Below are 22,450 nucleotides of genomic sequence, written 5' to 3'. Positions count from 1 at the left end.
TATTAGGATCTGACATTTAAAGGATATTTAAAACTCCATTTATCAAAGTGAAATTACAGATGAGAACAATTATTTTATTAAATCTTTGAAAATTAATTGAAAATAATTAAATATAAATCATATTTAAATTTACGCCTAAAAGTTTCTAACAACTGCACAGATATAATCATAATTTACAGTTAAATAAAATAAAGAAAAAAATAATCAAAGAGTATTTTCTTAGAGTAGTCCAAGTTTACCTCTGTATTCTATCATCCTTCACTCCGTGAAAAGCAATTTAAATTGAGTTCTAAGGCTACAAAACATTTTGAACTCACCACAAAATATCTCCATACTGTATAACACCAATAGTATCTTTGTGCTACAAGGTTATTGTGAAGTTGTGAAGTCATTGACATGTTTTTACACCTTTTCCTTTTAAACCATTATGTCATTTTTGAAACTATTTTTAAATTATAAAGTCTTTATAAAAAAAAAATTCAAGCAAAGAGGCACATTATCTTCTGAGGTGGAGCCATTGTCACATATCTTACAGCCAGGAAAGACCTCTTGATCATCCTCTTCCAAACATTAGTATGCAGTGTGAGTATAATTTGAGATTCTCATTGCACAAACCCATTTGATGATTTCTCGTTTATAGAGTGAACATCAAATTAATTTCAGGAAAGTTAGCCTTTGACTTTGTGTAACAAGTGTAAAAAGACATGAATTACAACAAAGTATAGGTGTGTCAATGAGTAACAATTCACTAAACCTGACATTTATCAGAGCATATTAATAGCAATTATTGAGATCACTTTTCAGACTGCCCCCTTTCATGGTTTGTCTGAAAAATGTCATTAATCAGCCACACACCTGTGTTATATCTTCTGTTTTGAAAAGAAAATTAAATTACACTATCAGATGAGCAGTACAAGTATTCGATTTAAAATGCGGAAATTGAAAAAAAAAACATATTCAATTTTTATTTTAATTTGAGATCTGCCCTTTTAACACAGAGCTTACTTGTTTATTATTCCCGTAAGTGTCAAGGTCTGATGCAGCTCAACAAAGAGTTTGAATTCTTTCCTTCCTGTAAGTGTATTTAGCACAGAATATTTTTTAAACTTCCTCCGTATTATTCAGAGAGTGCAGAAGACCTGTTTTATTCACACACAAAAATACTGCTAGTATTACTACATTCTACCAGTGGACGAGATAAATATTTCTCTCTATGATACTGATTTCATGCATGGCAAATATTTTACAATATTTTACAAGAAAGGGATGAGTTTTAAAGTTAATCTTATTTTTCAGTACTGTTGCTATCTGTTGAAAACAAAATAAACAAATAGACTCTTTCTGTTAACAGCTGTTAGTGCAAGGCCAGTGCAATACAAGAAAGCTGAATGAGTCTGAAATTATACCTATTGTATATTTTCTGTTCTAGTTTCCTCTTTCCTCTTGTGTGTCCGGACTGTGAGTAACTCTTGTATTGTATTGTATTGTATGTATTGTACTATTAGTATATAATTCGTTACACTGTGGCTGTGTTGTGTGTGTTAAGCTGCTGTTGCACTGCAATTTCCCTCACGGGATCAATAAAGTATCTATCTATCTAATAACACCTATTGTATACTGCATATTACACATGCCATTCAGTTACAGATTGATATATATATATGTACTGTATACCGTTTACTGCTACTGCAGATTACTGTGTGACCTAAAGAAAATACAAAAATTGAACAAATTATGTAAAAATCCAAAATCCAATTCCAACCCAACATATACTCATATATTTTCACTGTTACAGCCCACACATATTTGTACTTCATATTTAGAAGTAGAGAAGCTGTCAAAGCCAATATTAAGACAAAGGAGTTAATGTCTGATGGAGTTCTGAAGGCGTTTATTTAATCTATTCCACAAATACACAACATGTATTTAAATATTTTAACCAGTATTACAGATACATGTAGTTTTAATAAATATATATTTTTGTATGTTAAAAATATTTGATCAGTAACGTTTTGTTTTGAGAAACTAGGACTTCAGAGAGTAAACATGCAATTATTTACAGCTTCAGCTTTGTAACTTTGTAAGTGTTTCTACCACTACAGCTGTAAGTTATTTGCTTACCTCCATAGGCTTATTAAAACTAACCACTTATTTTCATTTAAGCAATCTTGCTGACTGGTTAGATTCACCAAAGATTGAAGAGGAAGGGAATGCAAAATAAAATAATTGATAAAAATGCTTGATTTGATTCCACACAAAAGTTTTTTTTCTGTACACAACTGCTTAACTTGGAAAACTAATACACTTTACTGTATACTTTGACACAATATCAATATTATTAATTCTTTGAAAGTCTTAATATTTCTGTGTACTGTAAATTAAATAAAGAATGCACACAGGCATAATAAAGCAAATACTGTTAAATACAAGGGATTTTATTTTTCTTTTCATCTGTAGTTTTCATTTGAATTCACCCATAATACTGTGTAAGTTACAAAGGAAATGAGAAAACTACAGTTTTTATTTGAACAGACAGTATAGAAGTGACATTGAATTAAAATAATCCAAAATTTAAAAAATTCTATTTTCACACATAACATGAAAAAACATATCAGGCAAAGAAGTTTCAGAAAACAGTTCAAAGCTTCTGGGGGATACAGGGAGCTCAGTGTGTAGTTAACTAGCTAATTAATTAAAACCTTTTAGTGTCTAAGAACCCATTAGATGAAAAGCCTTCTCATTTCCAAAGGCAGCCTGGAAAACAGCCAGAGAATCATAGTAATACTTACACACACTGATATAAAACATCCATGAAGCTTACAAAAATTAATCAATTTCACAGAAAAAATAGATATGGAACTCTGCAGTAAATAGCTACACGATGTTCCAGAAATTATATACTGTATGTACCCATTTATTTGTGACCATTGTACCTGATTTTCAGATCATTCCAGCTTTACTTAATGGAGTTTATAAGGAAAGTTGACAACAGCCAAGTTCAACCACATTCAGTTGTCAATAATTTGCAGTCAATCCTGATGTCATTTCCTCTCCTAAAAGACTATACATACTGTGAGTGATCCCCTTCTCTACCTTGCACATGACTTTGTGTATCTCATCTTCACCTTTGCAGCCAAAGTTATGCAGAGAGTAATGTAGAAAAATATGCATCTTGCTGAAATTTTGTAATGGAAACCGATAGGTGCAGTTCTAGGGAGCTCCGCCCCTTCCTCTATCATTCAATTATCTCTTTCCTATTTAAACCCTAACCCTGCTAACACGCACATCTAGAGTTTTTTTTAATTCAACTTACTTGAATTCTGAGCATTAGACTTATAATGGCTGTTAGACCTAATTCTCCGTCATCTCCAGACTGCCTTTCTCTCCTCCAGCACCTTTAAGATTCTCCACGCCATTTGTTTTCTGCTGTTTAACCATCTCGACCTTCTAATTTTCAACCTAATCTCCTCTCTGCCGTCGCCGATGTTTCGGCTTCTCCCATCCAGCCTCCCGCATTAACGCCGTTCAAAACGCCGCTGCATCACCCCAGATACACCGTCTTTTACAAGGACTGGCCTCTTCCAAGGCTCCTCAAATCACTGTTCGACAGATGTATTCCTATTCCACCTCACTCTTACCATTTAGCCCCTTTTTTCTACTTTTATGCGATTCCGTTTCACCTCAACTAGTCCTCCATTCTTCTCTCTCTACAGCAATACCTGCTACTCCGCCTTCACCTCCCCCACAGTTAATTCCGTTTCTCTCATATTAGATGGCTGTGATCGCAATTACAGAGTAGTGGAATCTGGAGATTTCCAGTTGCTCTAAATCGTAGGATCCACGCCTTCTTAAGTTACACTCTCGGATAATTAATTCTGAATTTCTCTATCTTTTCAGGGATGCCATCTGTTCATTCCGCCCTCCACAATACCAGGAGTGGACTAATACTGGTTGTCTTGTTTCTCGTACACGTATAGTGTAGAAATTAACAACCCAGGACGACGATGTGACACTCGAACAAACTCTTTATTTCACCTGTAACTCCGAACCCGTTAGCTCCTACATTCAATATGAGTAACTGTTATTCCCGCTCAGCCTTCCACCAATCAACATGCAGCACTGGTGATTAAGGGCACAGTTGGTGCAAACCAGCAAATAAAGGGGTATTCCAGAAGCAGAAATGAGATCCACTACTTCATAACTCTGTTCAAATAAGTTTGTAGTCTTCCCATAAATCAGGTCAGAGGAACTATTTATCCCAATATTAGGTGAATTGTTCATTTTCTGGGTTATGAGGCACAGCTGTTAATTAGGCTGTATCTCAGAGTATAAAAAGCTGTGGAAACATGCTCTGCGTCTTTTGTTTGCTCATATTAGGTGCTCAGTTAGACAATAAAGAATTTAGTCTTCTGGTTGTATTTTACACATTAAAATATAGTATAGTTAGGAACTCTAGCAAGAAGAAGGTGGCAGAGTTAATATTTTTTCCTAACCACTCTAAACCAGATACAAGATGTGTCTCTGTACCAAACACAATTCTTAATTGTCAGCAGCCATATCAACCTGCAACTCACAACTGGCAACCCACTGAAGCTAAGAAGGTGTGAGCCTGGTCAGTACCTAGATGGGAGACCTCCTGGGAAAAACTAAGGTTGCTGCTGGAAGAGGTGTTAGTGGGGCCAGCAGGGGGCGCTCACCCTGCAGTCCATGTGGGTCCTAATGCCCCAGTATATTGACGGGGACACTATACTGTAAACAGGCGCCGTCCTTCGGATGAGATGTAAAACCGAGGTCCTGACTCTCTGTGGTCATTAAAAATCCCAGGGTGTTTCTCGAAAAGAGTAGGGGTGTAACAAATTTCCCATTGGCCCTTACCAATCATGGCCTCCTAATAATCCCCCTCTATGAATTGGCTACTTTACTCTGCTCTCCTCCTCACTGATATCTGATGTGTGGTGAGCGTTCTGGCGCACTATGGCTGCCGTCGCATCATCCAGGTGGATGCTGCACATTGATGGTGGTGGAGGGGAGTCCCCATTACCTGTAAAGTGCTTTGAGTGGAGTGTCCAGAAAAGCGCTACATAAGTGTAAGAAAAGTTCAAATATCCAATATAATAGTCAAAGTGTAATTTGCTAACTCTGGAACCCTAAATTGTCACAAATGTTTGTTTATTTTTTAAATAGCCATTCTATATTTACTAGGTTACAATGCTTTACATGATCACATCATAAAACTAATAATGTTGTTTCTATTCAGCAGTTTTGTACAATTATATTTTTAATCTAAATTAATTAATTGTTTTCATAAAATAGAATATATGAAATATTATACAGTGTCAGGAATAAAGATTGTTGCTCACTCTAGTTTACTTGATTTTTGCTGCAAACAAGGGAGAATAATTAGTATATTCATACAAGTAAAGCATTACAGCATTTGCCAATAGCATTCTAAATTATTTGTAGAGACAAAATATTAGAGTGAAGTTCTGTGAATGTTCTGTGAATTAAACATCTACATTGTCTTACATTGATGGCATCAGTTATTTTTATCTTTGACCCAAGTAAATAGAGCTGTCCATGTCTCCCTTGTGGATGCAGGTAAATGTATTTATTATTTAAAAAGGAAATCATGAAAATTTAATACTGCAGTAATATATTTTTAAACTACATTCCACCTACTGCTAAGATCTTTAAACTTTAATCTTATCGTATTGCATGTGCCTTCGAACTGCTGTTACAAATGTTTCAAAACAATACAATACTAAACAAGATAAAGATTATTTAGGAGGAATAAGCTGATTCTTATTAACTTAACTAGTGGGATGAATGAACGTTTCACATAGAATGTAATAAATATAAATTATTTTTAAATAAATAAATTGCATACTCTGTGAAAGAGTCTAAGTTGTGGAAATGTGTTACCAGTGTACTGCACAATATACAGATATTAAAAGAATGGCTTATCAAAGCATTTAAGCATCAAGTTACAGCTGCAGAGAGAGCCCTTAAGGTATTCGTTATAGACTTGTATATTATAGAATTCTCTTGTTTCTGTTTATGTTGTTTGAGAAGTACTGGGTTAAGAAAGGAACAAAGAAATTGAAGTGGCACCACTGTCAAACAACACTGTGTCAGAGGGTCTTTGACATGTCAAAGGACATTTCAGCTTGTGGTTTGGATAAGATGTTTACTATCCTATATCTTGCCAAATATCGGATAAGAGTATAGAATTATGAAATTAATACATCAACTTCTTTAGTGTAGAATTATAGATTGTATCATTTTTTTAGTTGTTTTATTTCTGTAATGAATTAACAGTGCTAAGTCCTACCAAGGCCAGAAAGCACTACAGTATATGAATGTATTCAATTCTTAGGTCTTTCTGGACAGACAGCTTCACAGCTATGCCCATTAAATGGAACGTGTGATGAAAGGCTTTGACCTTTGACATAAGATGAAAAAATACATATTAATTTATTATAGTGAACATGCAATCTGGAAAATAAAAACTAATAAAAATATATTATTTAGTTTAAATTTTTCATAATTGACTACCAGCATTCAATCTGTCTAAGCCCCTGTTATCTTATCTTTGGCCGCATTCATAAAATATTTTCCTGCATTTGAAAAAATCTGGTTGATTCTGAAATTGGTACAAATTTTGACTCAAAATCATAAGAGGAATTGATTGAAATGCCAAATAATGGAAATTTAAAGATTTAAATTCCTTTTAATACCAAATTTGTTGAAAGTACCCCCCAGTCCTAAACTGAGATAACGCATGTCATGTACTTTACACTGATTTAGGCCATCAAACTCTAGTACACTGATGGTATAGTGTGTGTTCTTCAGAGGAACAGATTTCTAGTCCATGGCTTCTATGTTTAAAAGTTACCTCGTGAAATATGGACCAACCTTACTATAAACTAATACAAACTTTTCTGAGGGGTGGTAATGCTGGTTTACAAATAATAAAAATATACCACAGGGCAACTGATGCCAAAACAGTTTTCAAAAATTCACTTCCAATATTTTCTGTAATCCAAAATGTTGGTTGTTGTGATCTATAGGCAAGTGGAATCTGCTCACAATGTCCTACTTCTTCCACTCAGGGGTATATGAAAAACTATCTAAATTTCCTGCTGATACTGTACACTAGCTGATCATCCTGGACCAGACATTTTCCCATTAGCTTTCTGTTTCCCTACCATGTTTTCCTACCTTCCCTTCCTAGGGAAGAGGAAGAGGTAAACGTATGTAGCTACGGATAATCTGACCCAATTTTCATGACAAATTAATTTTAGGCCATCAAAATAATAATAATAATAATAATAATAATAATAATAATAATAATAATAATAATAATAATAATAATAATTATAAAAAAATTATAGTTAAAGAAGACACTAAACATCCCCCAGTGGCTCTTGAGACCTGGATGCAAGTGTTTGAGGATTGCAACATTGAAACTGAAAGCAAGCTGCTGGTGTGCCATTAAGTCCTTTCCCTGCAATTTGTGTCCCGAATATGTAAAAGTGCGGAAGTTAAAAGAGAGCAAACCATGATGGATGCACACTAAAAAACCTGATATCAATCAAGGCAACACCTGCTTAACGTGTTTGCAGACCCCATAATGTTGTTATCACTGATATGTTCTTGTTTTTTTAAATGTATTCAAGACTTTCGTAAAGATAACATTTTATATAAAACTAGGGATTAATTTTCACAAATAGTCTGTCTTTGCTTATACTTCCACTGAAGGTCATCTAGTCCTAAAAGTAATGTACTTCTGATTTGTAGGAGGAATTGTTAAGATCCATGTAACCAATACAAACAGTCTATACAAGGGAAGGGGAAATAATATTATTCACTGGTCCAAATCAGTAGCAGATTAAGAATTACTTGTAAAACCTAAAGGGTCCTGTCTCTGAAGTTGCCCATTTGTGATTTATTCCATTATTCTGTAATACTATTAAAAATACTATAATAAGTTTTGTTATGTAGTTAAAGTTGTTTATTTAAATGGGTCTAGACTTTAAAGCTTAAATTACTCAGCTTTGTACCTTTCATTTCGACTTCACTTTATAAAGTCTGTACACAAAAAAATGTAATTTAGCAATCTTGGAGTATACAAAATTATTTTGGAGATATTCCTTTGTGATATATCAATGTATAATAGCAGCCTGAGTCTGGTGACAGAAACAGTATGTTTATACCTTTGTTTCAGTTTACATATTTACAGTACATTGTTTTCAGGAAAACCAGAAATCAAACAACGAAGAAGAAAGAGTTCAGTGTTGCCTAGCATTCCCGTAGCAATGTGAAAATGTCACTGGAACAAAATGCTTTTAAAATAGGTCTTAAGAATTTCCTGATAGTTCATTATTTTACAAATTCATTTAATAAGCAGCTAGATTTTTAGTTTTAAAGATGTGATTAAGAGCCTTAACTTTAGCTATAGAAATGTCAAATGTATTCATGATAGAATCAAATGAAAAAGTACTGTCTACAGTTTTTTTATATTTAGATAAATAACACATTCTTTTTTATTGATTGATCACCTGTCTTTTGGAAACATATTTACAGTAATATCAGCACACAGACAAACTTGACCCTCCCATATTCTTTCCAAATCCCAGTTTAATTAGAGCTAGATGTTCTGATCTTCAATTTGTTGTACCTATTGTAGATCCCAACTTTATTAAAAAATTAAAAAGCTTTATTTTCGTGAGTCTATATGTCTCACCGAAACTGTTCAGGAAGTACATCATGTTTTTAATTTCCCAAGGGAAATATTGTGGCAACCATATTATAGTGTAAGAAACAGAAAGAGTAAAAGATAAAGCTTCTTCTTCCATAACCTTTATCTATATGGTTATGGTCCTCACAACTAAAATGGTTTTCATTATACTGATTTGTGGCCACATTCAATTACTGAGGATCATTAAAAATCTAAAACAATTGTTATCTTTATCTTGTTCTCGTGCCAACTGAGAATTTGACTTAAAGACTTTTTAAGATCTGTACATACAGTACAGCTGAATCTATTATTGATGGATAACTACTTTAGAAATGTATCTTCCTAGTGTATCTTAAAGCAGGATTAGTAAAAGTCCAATGCCTTAACATTATAAATCAGGGATATGGTAGGGATGTAAGAATGAGAATTATATTTTTCTGATGTTATTTTCCTGTTAATATTTCCCCAGTACAAGCCTATGTGCTATGACAGATTTGCTGTACACAAGAACACAGCAAATTACAAAATGAAAAAAAAAACAGTTTTTGTATCTTAGATGGCTAGTTAATTTTGAGAGGATAAGTACCAATTATGACTCATTTTGGCAAGTGTGAAATGGCAAAAGTGTTTGTTTTCAATCAAAATGAGCAGCAAATAAGCAAATTGTGGGATGTCCCATAAAGCAGGTTTAACGAATTCAGGATTCCTTACTCTGTTTTCCTCCCCACTGATAACTGGTGTGTGGTGAGCGTACTGGTGCACTTTGGCTGCTGTCATCATCCAGGTGGGTTCTAAACATTGTTGGTGGTAAAGGGGAGTCCCCATTACCTGTAAAGTGCTTTGAGTGGAGTGTCTAGAAAACGTATATAAGTGTAAGGATTATTATTTATTATTTATTTGATAACATAGGAGACAGTGTGATGAAGTAGACTGTACATTATGAATGCCTAAGTCTAGGTGACACCCATTGTAAGCAAATACATTCATAAACTTCCTTTAATGGAAATGATTGATAGTTTATATTGTCTTTTGTATAATCAATGTTGTTTTAGACTAGAATTTTATTTTTTAACTGTACATTGATTCTGCGCATTGATTTCCTGTTAAAACAATCTGACTCATTTGGGCCTTTGAAGACTTTAATGAGGATGTCTCTGCAGTCCAGTGCACCTATTATATTAGGAAACCCTACAAGAAATGTTTATATCATGGTACAGGTGTAGCTACAGGGAACAGAAAATACATGTACAATGGATACAAGTATCCAGCTAATTCATGAACCCCGTTTGGTGGTATTCACTAATGTATGGACAGGAAATGTTATGAATCCACTCAAAAACCGCATAGTGCAAACACAACTTTCCTTATTGCAGGACACACTTTCACTTTCCTGAAGCATTACGAGTCGTCAACACAGCAAAAAAAAAATACACTAAGCACAATGTATCTGAACAATATAATGTACTGTATGGGTTTAGGAGATCATGAATGTAAAGTATACCCTGTCTGCTGATATGGTTTCTCTCAAAATAATTTTAAGCCAACTGTAAAGGGTTTTGATGATATCTAAACTTTCATTCTATCAACTGGTTCCCCAAAGAAAAGGGATGTCATTTTTGTAGGAGACTAATTGGCCTATGAGTCGCATTCTTAATTACAATGTCAGGCTACTGTAAATTTGACTTAATCTGCACTGGAGCAGGTTAAGAATAGATTATATACTGCTATAGTTAATTAACTAGATACAATTCAGTTTTGCTTTGTGAAACTGAAAATCCAGACTTTTGTCAGCATGTTTACCACAGTTATCTAGTTAACTGAGTAATCTTTCTTTGTGAAACAGCATGCTGTTTCTGAAAAGCTGGTGTTGACTTCATGGAGAGGAAGTCTGGTTTAGTTCCTCTTCAATGTCAAGTGGAATGAAAGTAACTGCACTGGAACTCTGAACAGAAAGTGAACAGACTTATGGGCATACATGAGCAGATCTATGTTTAGCATTACCTAATATTTATAAAACTATCAGCATTAATAATGTTTTACATATATTAAGACAATCAGGTTAGTGGGAGAGACCCATTGAGCCAATGTCCGCCTGGAATTTTAACTCCTTAAACATTTTGTTATATCTCTGCAGCAGAATTTTCTGATATTTCTTAATGTGTCCACTCAGCAGACAACCATATGAAAAAAAACCCAAACCAGCAGGCGGAAATGTTGTTTTGGTCTTCAGAGGTCAGAATTTTCAATTCTAGGCCTGTGAATGTCCTGGGAATTATTTGAAAACCTTGTCCTAGATGTCTACTAGCTTGGATAAAAATCTGTGACAAATTGATCAATTAGAAAAAATTATACATAATGTTTTGTGAAGACTGGACCTATAATGACATTTCACGCATATAATAAAAATTCATAAAAAAATGAAAATAATAATAAAAACCATTGCAATTGCTATACAAACCTTTAGACATTGCTAGAGAGCCTTTATCTGCCGTTATGCAATGAAAAAAAACCTCAGAGTTGCCTTCTGATATGAAAAAAAGGAGCACTGATAAGAAACTGATAAAAAACTGATTGATTACCCCTTCTGAGTCAATGATTGACAGCTAGGGCAGGTGGAATGCAGCTTGAGGCTTTTAGAGGAAGTCTTACCCCCTAAGGGCTCTGAATGGCTGAAAATACAATGAATGACAGCGGTTTTTACCAATCAGATCGCCTTATTTCTGGTGGCCCTGCTTCAGTTACTGCAAGGTCAATAACATTCAGTAGCTATGGAGATAAGTTAGTCTAGGCTTTTGTGGATATATATCGTGCTTCAGAATAAGGTAAAACATGGGATATATATATTTTTTGCTGGTTTTTGCTTTTGCAATCTTGTTTTGCTGGCTTATTGATTACGTAATCGGAAGTTTGGAAGTGCATCATCAGATAAAAAGTTATTTTGTGATCGATTGTTTTTTTAAAGCTCTGGTTGGCCTTTTTCGATTGACACTATGGTTTTGTGGTTTTGTTGGTAAAAAACGATTAAAATTACGAAGGAATCAAAGGTAGATATTGATTTACACCGTGGACGTGTACGACCACGCTGAGGATACCACACCTGTGACTATATGAACGTTTTTCTATAATTTCTAAAAACGGTTTTGTGAAGCTCTAGTTGAACACTTTTCAATTGATAAAATATTTTCTGTAAAGGTTTTGGTGATGTAAAATAATGAAGTGAGACGGAACTTTTGAGGCAAGTTTTTCTTAGAATGTGGCATATATGCGCACCTCCAGCATTACAGATAATGACAGAAGAAAACAAACACATCCTAGTGTGCTTACTGGAGAAACAATCCTGAAACTGAGCTGGAATCCTATTTAACATTTAACATTTTCTTAAGAGAAAGTGAGAAAGAAATGCATCATTTGATTATTTTTCTGACCATAAAAACATATCAGGTATGAAAGGACCTTAAAACATGTATATTTTATATATTGCAATATTAAATACTTAGTTGCTCTTCGAGCCACATTACCACTGTAATTCTGAGCCACTATGGGAAAGACAAGTCAAAACTCATGTCCCCCTAAATGTGCTCCTTACCAAGCTGTCTACTGTTGTTCCACTGCTGTTTTTCCAACATAAACAGCAGAACCTCAGTGACAGAGGACTAAGGACAGGCACGGCTCAAATAGCAGAAATAGGCATATTCTTGGGCTCAGGATGGTGTCTGATTGATTAATGGTTGCATTTGTGCATGTAACAGATAACAATCAAAAAGCCTACAAGAGTAATAAGAATATATATGATTCAAACAACCTGAAAAGACTTTTCCATTCTGGAAAAAAAAGTTTGAAATTAAAGGAAAATACTAATCTTGAATCTGCCTGTTTGATACATTTCAATATCCCTTTATCTTACCACGTGGCTAACTAAGATAACAGATCTAATTGACAACAACAACCTTTAAACCTATTTATTCAGAAGGACTTTTAATGCAGAAACTTAAATAAAGTTCTTAGTTCAAGGGGACAATTGCAGTATCTCACCCAGGATTTGAATCTATAAGTTTTTAAAGGGCTGTTTTTTTATTCGGTGATCTCCACCAGTTAAAATCAATCTATAAAGAAGCAAGTACTGTTATGTATATATTGGGCATGAAAAGAAACCTATCAGTCTCAGTACACAGACTTTTGATATTGATTAATTTTAAGCATAATTTTGATTAATTAATCATTCGTGACGGACCGTGATACACTGAGTGACTGCAGCATGAGTACTAAATCATTTTATGAGAGAAACAGTTGCGTAAGCTAAAATGATGCAGTAATTTGAACAGTGGAATAAACTCTAGTGAAAATCTAGAAAGAATAACACAGAAAGGAACTAATTTGCCCACTTTCCAAAAGAACAAAGCCTTTGTTCTATTGATATGTTGGAGGCTGAAATAAGTTATCCCAGCTGGACATGCCTGCAGTAGTGAGGGTTGGAATCAAAGGTGAATCTGCTTAAGACAACTCCCACAGTGATTGAATGTATTTTTTTCTTCTTTAGCCCAATTAATTGTATTATATAGTAGCTATCTTACCTGAAACAGAGAAACCCTGAAAAGTAGGACAGTATTCATAGCAATTGCAATTCTCATTCAGCTTTTTTAGAGCTGAAACCAAATTTAAAAATCCTCAAATAGAAAACTGAAATTAATTAGCCTGTGATTAAATAAATCTGGCTTGAGGAAAAAAAACAGACTAAACAGACTTCAACTGGGATTAAGAACCAATCACTAGGTAAGCCTCTCGTGTTTTAACAACTATGCCCAATTCTTGTGGAATTTTCTGGTTAAAAATGAGTCTCTGAGTTATAAGAAAACAGGAGGTCTTTGTCTAGTTATCTGTAAAAACTAACAGAAAACAGAATAAAAACCCACCATTCAATAAAGCTGTGAGGAATATCTGTGCAATTAAATTAAAAAAAAAATGGTAAAATAGATTTTTTGCTTTTATGATCTAAAGAACACTGTCATACAAATTGCATACTTACTTACAATAACATTTTAAGTAATTCAGTTTTCATTAGTGTTGAAACAGTGTACATAAATTGAACAAGATTTGGAAGCACATATTTTACATTAATACATTTTACATTAATAAAAATCTTGACTACCTATATGTTAAGAGGGAGAAAACAAGATCACTCACTATTTAAAGTACCTTCTAGGCCCTTGAAGACAGATTTGCAGAATGACAAATTCAGTTAAACAGAAAAAAAAACTGTCTGAGATGTACAAAATGATTTGCTACAAAGTGTTAGCAGCTACAGTAGAAAAAAATCTTTTGATGATAAAGGTGTAAGCCACAACAACACAACTGCTAATATATTATTAAAGGACATTAGCAAAGGGCTTGTACAAATACTTTGGTCAAATTAAGATGCATATCCAATTAACCTCAATTGCACTGAAATATAAATAACGTCTTAAATAAAATGTAATTATTTAATATGATCTCACCTAAATAAAAAATACTTTGTTTTGACATCCTTGAACAACTTCCTAGAAGTTACAATACTGTTAATCCACTCAATGGGATACGTAAGGTTTCTATTTTGCAATCATTCAGTAAAATGGGTTTTAAGACACATTTGTGAGCACAAATGAGATCTTACCTTATCTTCCCTTCAGAGTGAGCAGGACTGGCTGTGGGCAAATGCAAACTTGGTGATTACCTAGGGTACCGAGGCCACCAGAGGGCACCTGAGTGTGCAGCACAACATATTTTTTTAAATTGGCACGTTCAGATGAATGTGTGAACGAGTGAAAAATTCCCTATAATGTATCTTGCTGCTGTGGATGATCCTAATCTAGACCTAGTCAAAAAATTATCAATCATAATAGAGCATGTAATATGTTTCTGAAGTACAGAAAGGAAAACTGGGCTAAGCAATCTCAAAACAGAGGTATGCCAAATCAAGTCATTGTAAGAATGCATAATATGCATAACAATTTAATCATTTGGTTTTGAGTCTGTCATGTACTTGTCCATGTCCCTAGTGAATGGTAGGCATGCCACATTTCAAGCTAGACACGTAGGATACTTGTGTCTGTGTATCAGGTGTTTTTTTAGAAGTTAAGTGATTTACATTTCCCACAATTGTGCATATGGTCTGTGTGTCGCCTGGCTAAAAATTGGCGTTGCACAAACAAAATCATGAAAGCGAATGCAAGTAATCAACATAAAACACACTGTTTTCCTTGGTTTTTCCTCGGTTTTTCCTGTATTTCAGTAAATGGGAGTGTTGTGAACCCAACCTGTGGTTAGCCCTTCTCTTCTTCTTCTTTGCATTTTCCCACTTATCGGTGCAAACAAGCAGACTCCAGTTTTCCACTTCGTACAGTCTGTGGCGTCTCGGCAGGTGACTTTTGTGAGGCGCATGTCGTCTTTCAGCCGATCCAGCCAGCACGTAAATGGTCACCCACAGGGCCAGTGGCCTTCCACATTCAATTCGAGGGCGGTCTTTGCCATTGATGTGTCATTGCTGCGGAGCACGTGTCCATACCATCGCAGGTGCGATTCCCTTGTCTAGTCTAGTCTTGCCAAGCCGAGGTTCCATCACAGCATCTTCATTTCCATTGTATGGAGTACCTGTTCATGTTTCTTTGTCGTTGGCCAGCATTAAGTTCCATATAGGGCCGCTAGTCTGACCACTGAGCGGTAGGCTTTGGATTTTAGGAACAAAGGGATCTTCTTGTCGCACAGTACTCCAGTGACATGCCGCCATTTCATGCAAACGGTGCTGACTCGCGTCTTTGCGTCTTGGAGGGTAGTGCAGTTGGAGTTGACACATGACCCTAGGTACTTGAACTGGTCACTTTGTTCGGCTGGACCCCACCAGCTGCGATCGTGCCATCGGTTTGATCATCGCTTTCCAGATACTCCGTCTTCTTGATGTTCAGTTTCATCCCGAATCATTCAAGGCGTGTCTTCCACTCCTGTACTTGCTGTTTGAGGCCGTGTTGTGTTTCACTTGCTATCATAACATCGTCGGCATGCAATAGTGTCCATGGATGCCTCGTTTGGATATCTTTGGTCACCGTATCCATGCAAAGTATGAAGAGCAGAGGAGACAAGGCTGAGCCTTGGTGGACGCCAACATTGATCCGGAAGGTGTCTGAGGTTCCAGCTGTGCAACGTACTGACCTAGTGGTCTTTTGGTACAGGAGCTTTGTCCAGCTGACATAGGCTTCGGGGATGTTGTGCTGTCGCAGTGCCAGCCAGATGAAATCGTGCAGTACCCTGTCGAATGCCTTTTCCAGGTCAAGAAATGCCATGGTTAACCCTTCTTATTTCAGTTATTCTCCCAGTGACAGCTTTTAGAAGCTGAGGTGTATTAAAACATACCTGAGGTAAATTATGGCACAAGACTGTCTCGGCAGACTGGCTATCATGAGTATCAGTCATGCAGTGGGTTAACTACTATCGTATGAAGATGTAATTGATGATTTTGCCTCCCAAAAATCTAGGCGAGTTATAAAATGTTTTTTTATAAAACTTTCTCATGTGCTCTGCCTTACTGATTGATAATATTTATGATATTATAAGTAAAGGTAGATGTCTGGCAGGTAAAGGTTCAGTAAGGATTGGATGGGGTTCTTAGATTACATGTTTGACATCAGGGAAATGTGTGCATTTGCATTTAGAACTAGTTAATATATAGGAAACAGAGTACAGATAGCACTATATGTTCAAAATGCAGTGATGCAATTAGTGGTGTACATCAGATGACTGTACTAGGACCATTGCTCTTCATATATATATATCAATGATCTGAAATCTGGTATAGTCAGTAAACTTGTCAGGTTTTATATATGATACCAAATAAGGAGGATTAGCCAACACTGTACAGTAGAAACAGCAAATGAAATTCAAGGTTGGGTAAACACCCATCAGATAACATTAAATGTAGACACATGCAGGGTTTTGCAATCAGGTAGTAAAACACTATAATCAAAATGGGAAATACTAAGCTAGAAGAGGCTAGCTAGATGCTAGAGTTATAAAAACTGACTTAATGTAAACAAATCACTCACATCTTTCAGACATACAGTACAGTAGATGGGAAGCATTGAAAATGGCAAACAAAAAGTAGGCTATGTAGTCAACAATGTAGAATTCTAATAAAGAGATATTCTTTTAAAATTGTACAATGCATTAGTGATTTATATTTTATATTTAGACTAAATATTATTTAGAATATTGCCTACAGTTTTATTGACCACATTACGAAAACTATATTGCTGTTTTGGAATCAGTCCAGGGAATATAACTAGATAACTTTTGGGGAAAGCCCTACAGTGACAGGCTTCAAGAACTGATCTTTTTTCAGTCCTTAAACAGAAAAAGCCTTAAAGGACTGACAAATTCAACTCACAGGACCTTTTCACAATTAACAATAAAATATGAACCTGATGTTCATAATGTTTTTGTCCTTTGCCTTACATTGTGATTTGTATTTTAAGCCATAGAGGTGTGGAATTGTTTAGAAATTGATTAACTGTATTAAGATTAAATTTAAATCATATATTAAATCTGTCGTTTTTAAGTTGTAATTTAAAAAATGGGAAAATAAATTTTCATTGATGTTGTACATTTATTCTGTATATGCAGAATATTAATTTCAGAAGTAACACTGTTTCTTTAGACATGTAATAGCCATAAATTAACAGTAATTTCAAAGGTGTATTAAAAAAAGCCGTTGTTCAATGGATATTTGACTGCTTATCAGTAAGACTTCTTTTCAGTGACTTAAATCTTTTTGTCATGGGTATTGGGTGAAATGAATTGTATAATTACATTGTATTTCTAATTATGTGATATTAGTTGAATCATTTAAAATATTTTCTTAATATTATTTTACTCTAAATACAGCATCTGTAGGTTACCAGAATTCAGATCATTAAAAAATAATGTGATATAAATAATTAGCATGATTATCTTTTGAGAGATTAGCACTGTAGATCGAGTTAAAATGTGTTAATGTTTCTGTTAAAGCTCTTTTACATGTGATATTTTTATCTGATGCTAAAGTTGCTTTTTAAAAAATATATTTTTAAAAATAAAACTAAAGTGCATAGAAACACATTATTCATAGGAGATTCATTCAAGGGTTGACCAGAGAAATGTGGGATCATGTCAATGATGTGAACAACACAGAGCTTTACAGGTCACACTCAAATTCCACAAGTCTCTAATTAAAAAACAAGACACAACCTTGGTAGCCTAAGTGTCATTTGAGTCAAATCCCCCTTGCTTGCATGTGTGTCTCTGTCACAACCAATCCAAATATCCTCATCAAGAGGGCAGTGGAATACACGATCCTTGACAACTTTTCAAATCAGACGGGGATTAGAGAAAACGGCTTATACTGGTCTTGCCAGCACTGGGGGATAACATTTTTTGATTCAGCAATTTAAACTAATTTCAAGGCTGGCTCCGCAGCAATTTTCTGGATCAATGGAATGTCATAGCTTGTCCAGTCGCTTGCTTTCTTATCACAGGTACCTACAGCAAAGGCAGCTATGCTAATCAGTAGGGGAAAAATGCACATTTTATACAGCAAAGCACTGTCCCATTTCTCAGAGGTGATAATGCCAAGCAATTTCATGTTTGTGCAGTTCACTTTGGAGCCATTAACCTCTGAGGAACTGAAAGTACCAAGAACACATTACTATTAGCAGCACTTGTGCCCAAGTTTTAAAACAAGTAACACTAGTAATAGTCATCTCTAATGTGAAAGTAATCCAAAGATTTTTTAAAATAAAATAAATTTAGTTCTACCCTCTTTAGTCTATTAAACCATTGATCTTGTTGAACCTCTTTCTTGTATAGGAAGTTTAATGTGACTGATTGCCTCTTATTGGTCAGGTGTTTGTTGGTTAATTTTGCACTCATAAAATACTGTAGCTATAAGCAGGCTAAAAAAGTCTCACTTGAATGTCAGTGTTTGGAGTCCATATCTGAAACTAAAAATGAAAACTGAAGAACTTTCTGTTAACCTCATGATGATCCTAAACTCCAATACCAAATTTTCACCTATTTTCTCCCCTTAAACATTTTTAAACATCTCTGCAACAAAACACAGCAGAAGCCTAGTCCAGGTCTTAAATTGAAGCTAAATAAAATATTGCAATTCTGAAGCTGAAAGAAAATAAAAACCAGGTCAGACCCATAACACAGAAATTAGACATACCAAGTTTAAAAATTTAGAATATACAAAAGTGAGAAAACAAGTTCAATTTCAAAAGTATTAACCAAGATTTGGTCTTCCAAGAAAAACATTTAAATTTTATAACTGAAACATTATCAGAGCTGTGAAATTACAAACCTCCAGAGAGTAGGGGCTGTGCTTCACTGTACAGCCTGACAGTGAACCAAAATATACAGCCAATGCTACCAGAAATATCATAATGAGAAAAAAAGGGAAAAATTTGTTTTGTTCCAGTATGCTAAACCGTGAGCATCTCTATCTTAAAATATCTAAAAATTAAACATATTTTGATTATAACCCCTATTAATCTTTTAATGACAAACAGAAATTGAGAGTAAAACAGAATAACAATTAAATAATAGCATTTAACTTTGCTGTACCAATACTTTTGAAGGACACATCCAAAAACATCGATGTACGTACTGTATATCGATAATACAATAATTTCAGCTTTGTTGCTTCAGGGAGGTACAGCAAAAGACAGCATCAACTTCAGCGCAATTTATTGGTGATGCCAACATTTTTCATTTCCTTCAACAGAAATCTATGAAATAAGAAACAAAACCTACAGATTCTTAAAGCCGTGGGAAAATCATATAACAGTTTTCTAATGCATTGCCAACACATTCACCAACTCCTTTGTGCACAACTTGCATCGAGCTGAAACTTCTCATCTTCTAAAATGGCGTCTCCCTCTTGCTGTTCTATAAGGTTTTACATAGATCTCTTGTAGTTGAGAAGCATGTGTAAATCCAACAAAATTCATGAGTATCCTCTGAAGATCAGTACTGTTCTGGGTTTTATATTCCTGTTCTAAACCATAGGGATAAGTAAGGGTTAAAAAGCAATTTCCCCACCATGACATTTATATAAATGTATGGTAGCAAATCTAAGAGAAAAAGGGGAGAGATAAAAAGGAAAAACTTTGCACAGTAGTAAGGTTAATCCTGCTGTTTAATCTGTCGAGGTATAGGAACAGCCTTATCTCTTCTTCCTGCTGCAAAAGTGCGCTTATTCAGCATAGAGTCTGTCTCACTGTAATCATTCAGGAGTGAAGGAAATCTACAATGTGAGCCCTCTGCTTTGCTGTTCTAAACACTTAAAAAGCTTATGATATTCCAGCATTTCAACGGTGTAGAGGATGGAGAAAATGACTCTAAAGATACTTATCAGGGGTGTGTGGGTCATTCATTTTTACTTCAAGCTTTGCATGCAGACTATAAGCAAAGTCCCTTGAGGCTTTCAGTTGCTCATTCAGTTCAATTCTCAATCAAATACAAGACTTCAAGGAGTAACTAGTGCTTGTAACTGAACACTATATTATTCATTAAAATGTTATCTCAGATATAGCCCTGCTAGCAAAAATGAGATTTTAATTGTATCCTTATATGGTGGCCTACCTTTTAAAATTACAATTGTTTTATTTCTGTAAACATATACAATGCCTGCAAACATATTGAGACCCTTGCAGCATTTCCACATTGTGAATTAATGATATTTTTAAGTAGCAATTAATATTAGTTATACACAATACACACCCTACTCTGCACAAAGCAATGTACAAAAACAAATACATAATTTGAAAGAAATGGTAAAATAATGATTGAATAAATATTCAAACCTTTTGATATGGCAAACTTAACTTTAAGGTGCACAAAATTACCTAAATAACTCACTCAATTATTTGAGTGCCTTCTGTCTGTGTGCTTTAATAGTTGTTCTCATAATTTCAGAACAGAAACACATATCTCTGTGAGGTTCCTTAGTCCAGGTAGTGAATTTCAAGCAAAGACTCAACAGTGAAGTTAGGAAAAAGTATTTGAAATCCACAGATCAGAAGAAAGGTTAAAAAAATACTGAAGTCTCTGAATATACCTGTGTAAGTAGTCTACTGAATCATCAAAAAATGGAAAGCGGATCGTACTGTACCATCCAAACAACTGCTTTTATCAGGCTGTCTCTACAAACTGAGCAGCTGGGCAAACAGGAAACTAGTGAGTGATGCCAATGTGAACTTGACACCTTTGTAAGCAATACAGAGTTCAGTACCTGAGGTGGGTATAAATATGCATCAGCCAAAAATATTCTAGTTACTCCACAAAGCAGGCCTGCATGAACTGGAAGCCGAACTTATGTCCTGCATGGAGTGTGCAACAAAACACCCGAGTGATCCTGCAAAAATGTGGTAAGAGTTGTTGTTTTCATATGAGACCAAATTGGAAATGTTTGAATTTCTGAAAGAAAAAGACTTTCAGTATGCTAAAATTCACCTTTCAGTAGAACAAAGGACAGGGCCAAAGCTACACTGGAGTGACATAATGGTACGTCCTATTGTGGTCCATGTGTTTATTTTAATGTTATGTTCCACACTTCCTGACTTTGGTTGTTCTCCCTCCCCATTGGTTCATTAATTCATCCATCTTTGTCATTGTGACATCATCTTCAATCAACTCTCGACCAATCAGAACTCATCTTCTTCTGTATTTAACTTGGAGGTTTTCAGAATGAGGGGGCCTTTCGCTTGACTTCGCTTCTGCTTGGCTCAGCTTCGTTTCACTTTCATTTTGCTACGGCTTCATTTCTCTCTGTTTTCATTCATTTTCTTTTGTGTGTGTTTTCATTTAGCTTTGGCTTTGTTGGTTTGTGTTCGTCTTGTACTTTCGTTTGTTTGTGTTATCCTTTATTTCGCCATTACCTTGCCCAGACGTATTGTATCAACCTCTGTGTTCTTTTGTACCTTTTTCCTTGTGCCCACTCTCATTTACCCATATTTGTATTCGTAGTTCACTTGTGTTTTTGTGTGAACTCTTGTGTTTAGGGTTAGTTAAGGTTGAGGGTACATTCTACACACATAGTTGATCTTTGTATTAGTAACACTAGTTTAGGACTGGTGAGTGCCTTTTGTCTTGTATGGTTTTGGGGAGTCAGTGAAGGTTAGCCAGGGCGTTAGAAGACGCAGAAGACCAAGTGTTTCGGGTTTTTGTTTAGTAGTTAGGTCAGCTTTCCCTTACTTTATTAGCCAGCTCCATTTTGTTTGTTATTTTCTTTTCTTTGGCACCGCCCTAGTTCCCTTTCCATGTGTGTTAGTGTGTCCTATCTGGGGCGGAGCGGTGGCTCTGTGGCTAAGGATCTGCACCTGTGACCGGAAGGTTGCCAGTTCAAATCCCGCGGCCAGCAGAGGAATCCTACTCCGATGGGCCCCTGAGCAAGGCCCTTAACCCCAACTGCTCCAGGGGCGCTGTACAATGGCAGACCCTGCACTCTGACCCCAAGCTTCTCTCCGTGTCTCTGTGTCTGTGTCTCCCTGGAGAAAAGCTGGGGTATGCAAAAAGACACATTCCTAATGCAAGAAATTGTATAGGGCTAATAAAGAAACATTATTATTATTATTATTTACGTACCAGTCTCTTTTTTCACTTAAAAATAAATCCCTTTCGCACCAAACTTGTTGTCACGCTTCCTCA

The 22,450-nt window shown here is 35.3% G+C and overlaps 2 protein-coding genes across 2 annotated transcripts in view; one reads left to right on the top strand and one right to left on the bottom strand.

The window, feature by feature from the left end:
• Window positions 1–22,450, bottom strand: part of asic4a (acid sensing ion channel subunit family member 4a) — a 107,164-nt gene that overhangs the window by 36,513 nt on the left and 48,201 nt on the right. The gene's annotated exons all lie outside the window — the stretch shown is intronic.
• LOC148649523 (rac GTPase-activating protein 1) overlaps window positions 11,505–22,450 on the top strand; it is a 231,463-nt gene continuing 220,517 nt past the window's right edge. The window contains exon 1 of the mRNA XM_088606318.1: window positions 11,505–11,562. The gene's annotated coding sequence lies outside the window, so the exon portion shown is untranslated. The remainder of the gene's footprint in view (window positions 11,563–22,450) is intronic.

Source organism: Lepisosteus platostomus, chromosome 14, assembly GCF_059453375.1.
Source record: "Lepisosteus platostomus isolate fLepPlt1 chromosome 14, fLepPlt1.hap1, whole genome shotgun sequence".
NCBI classification, from domain to species: Eukaryota; Metazoa; Chordata; class Actinopteri; order Semionotiformes; family Lepisosteidae; genus Lepisosteus; species Lepisosteus platostomus.
Note: the sequence above shows the minus strand (reverse complement) of the source record. Positions and strands in the feature narration are given on the sequence as shown.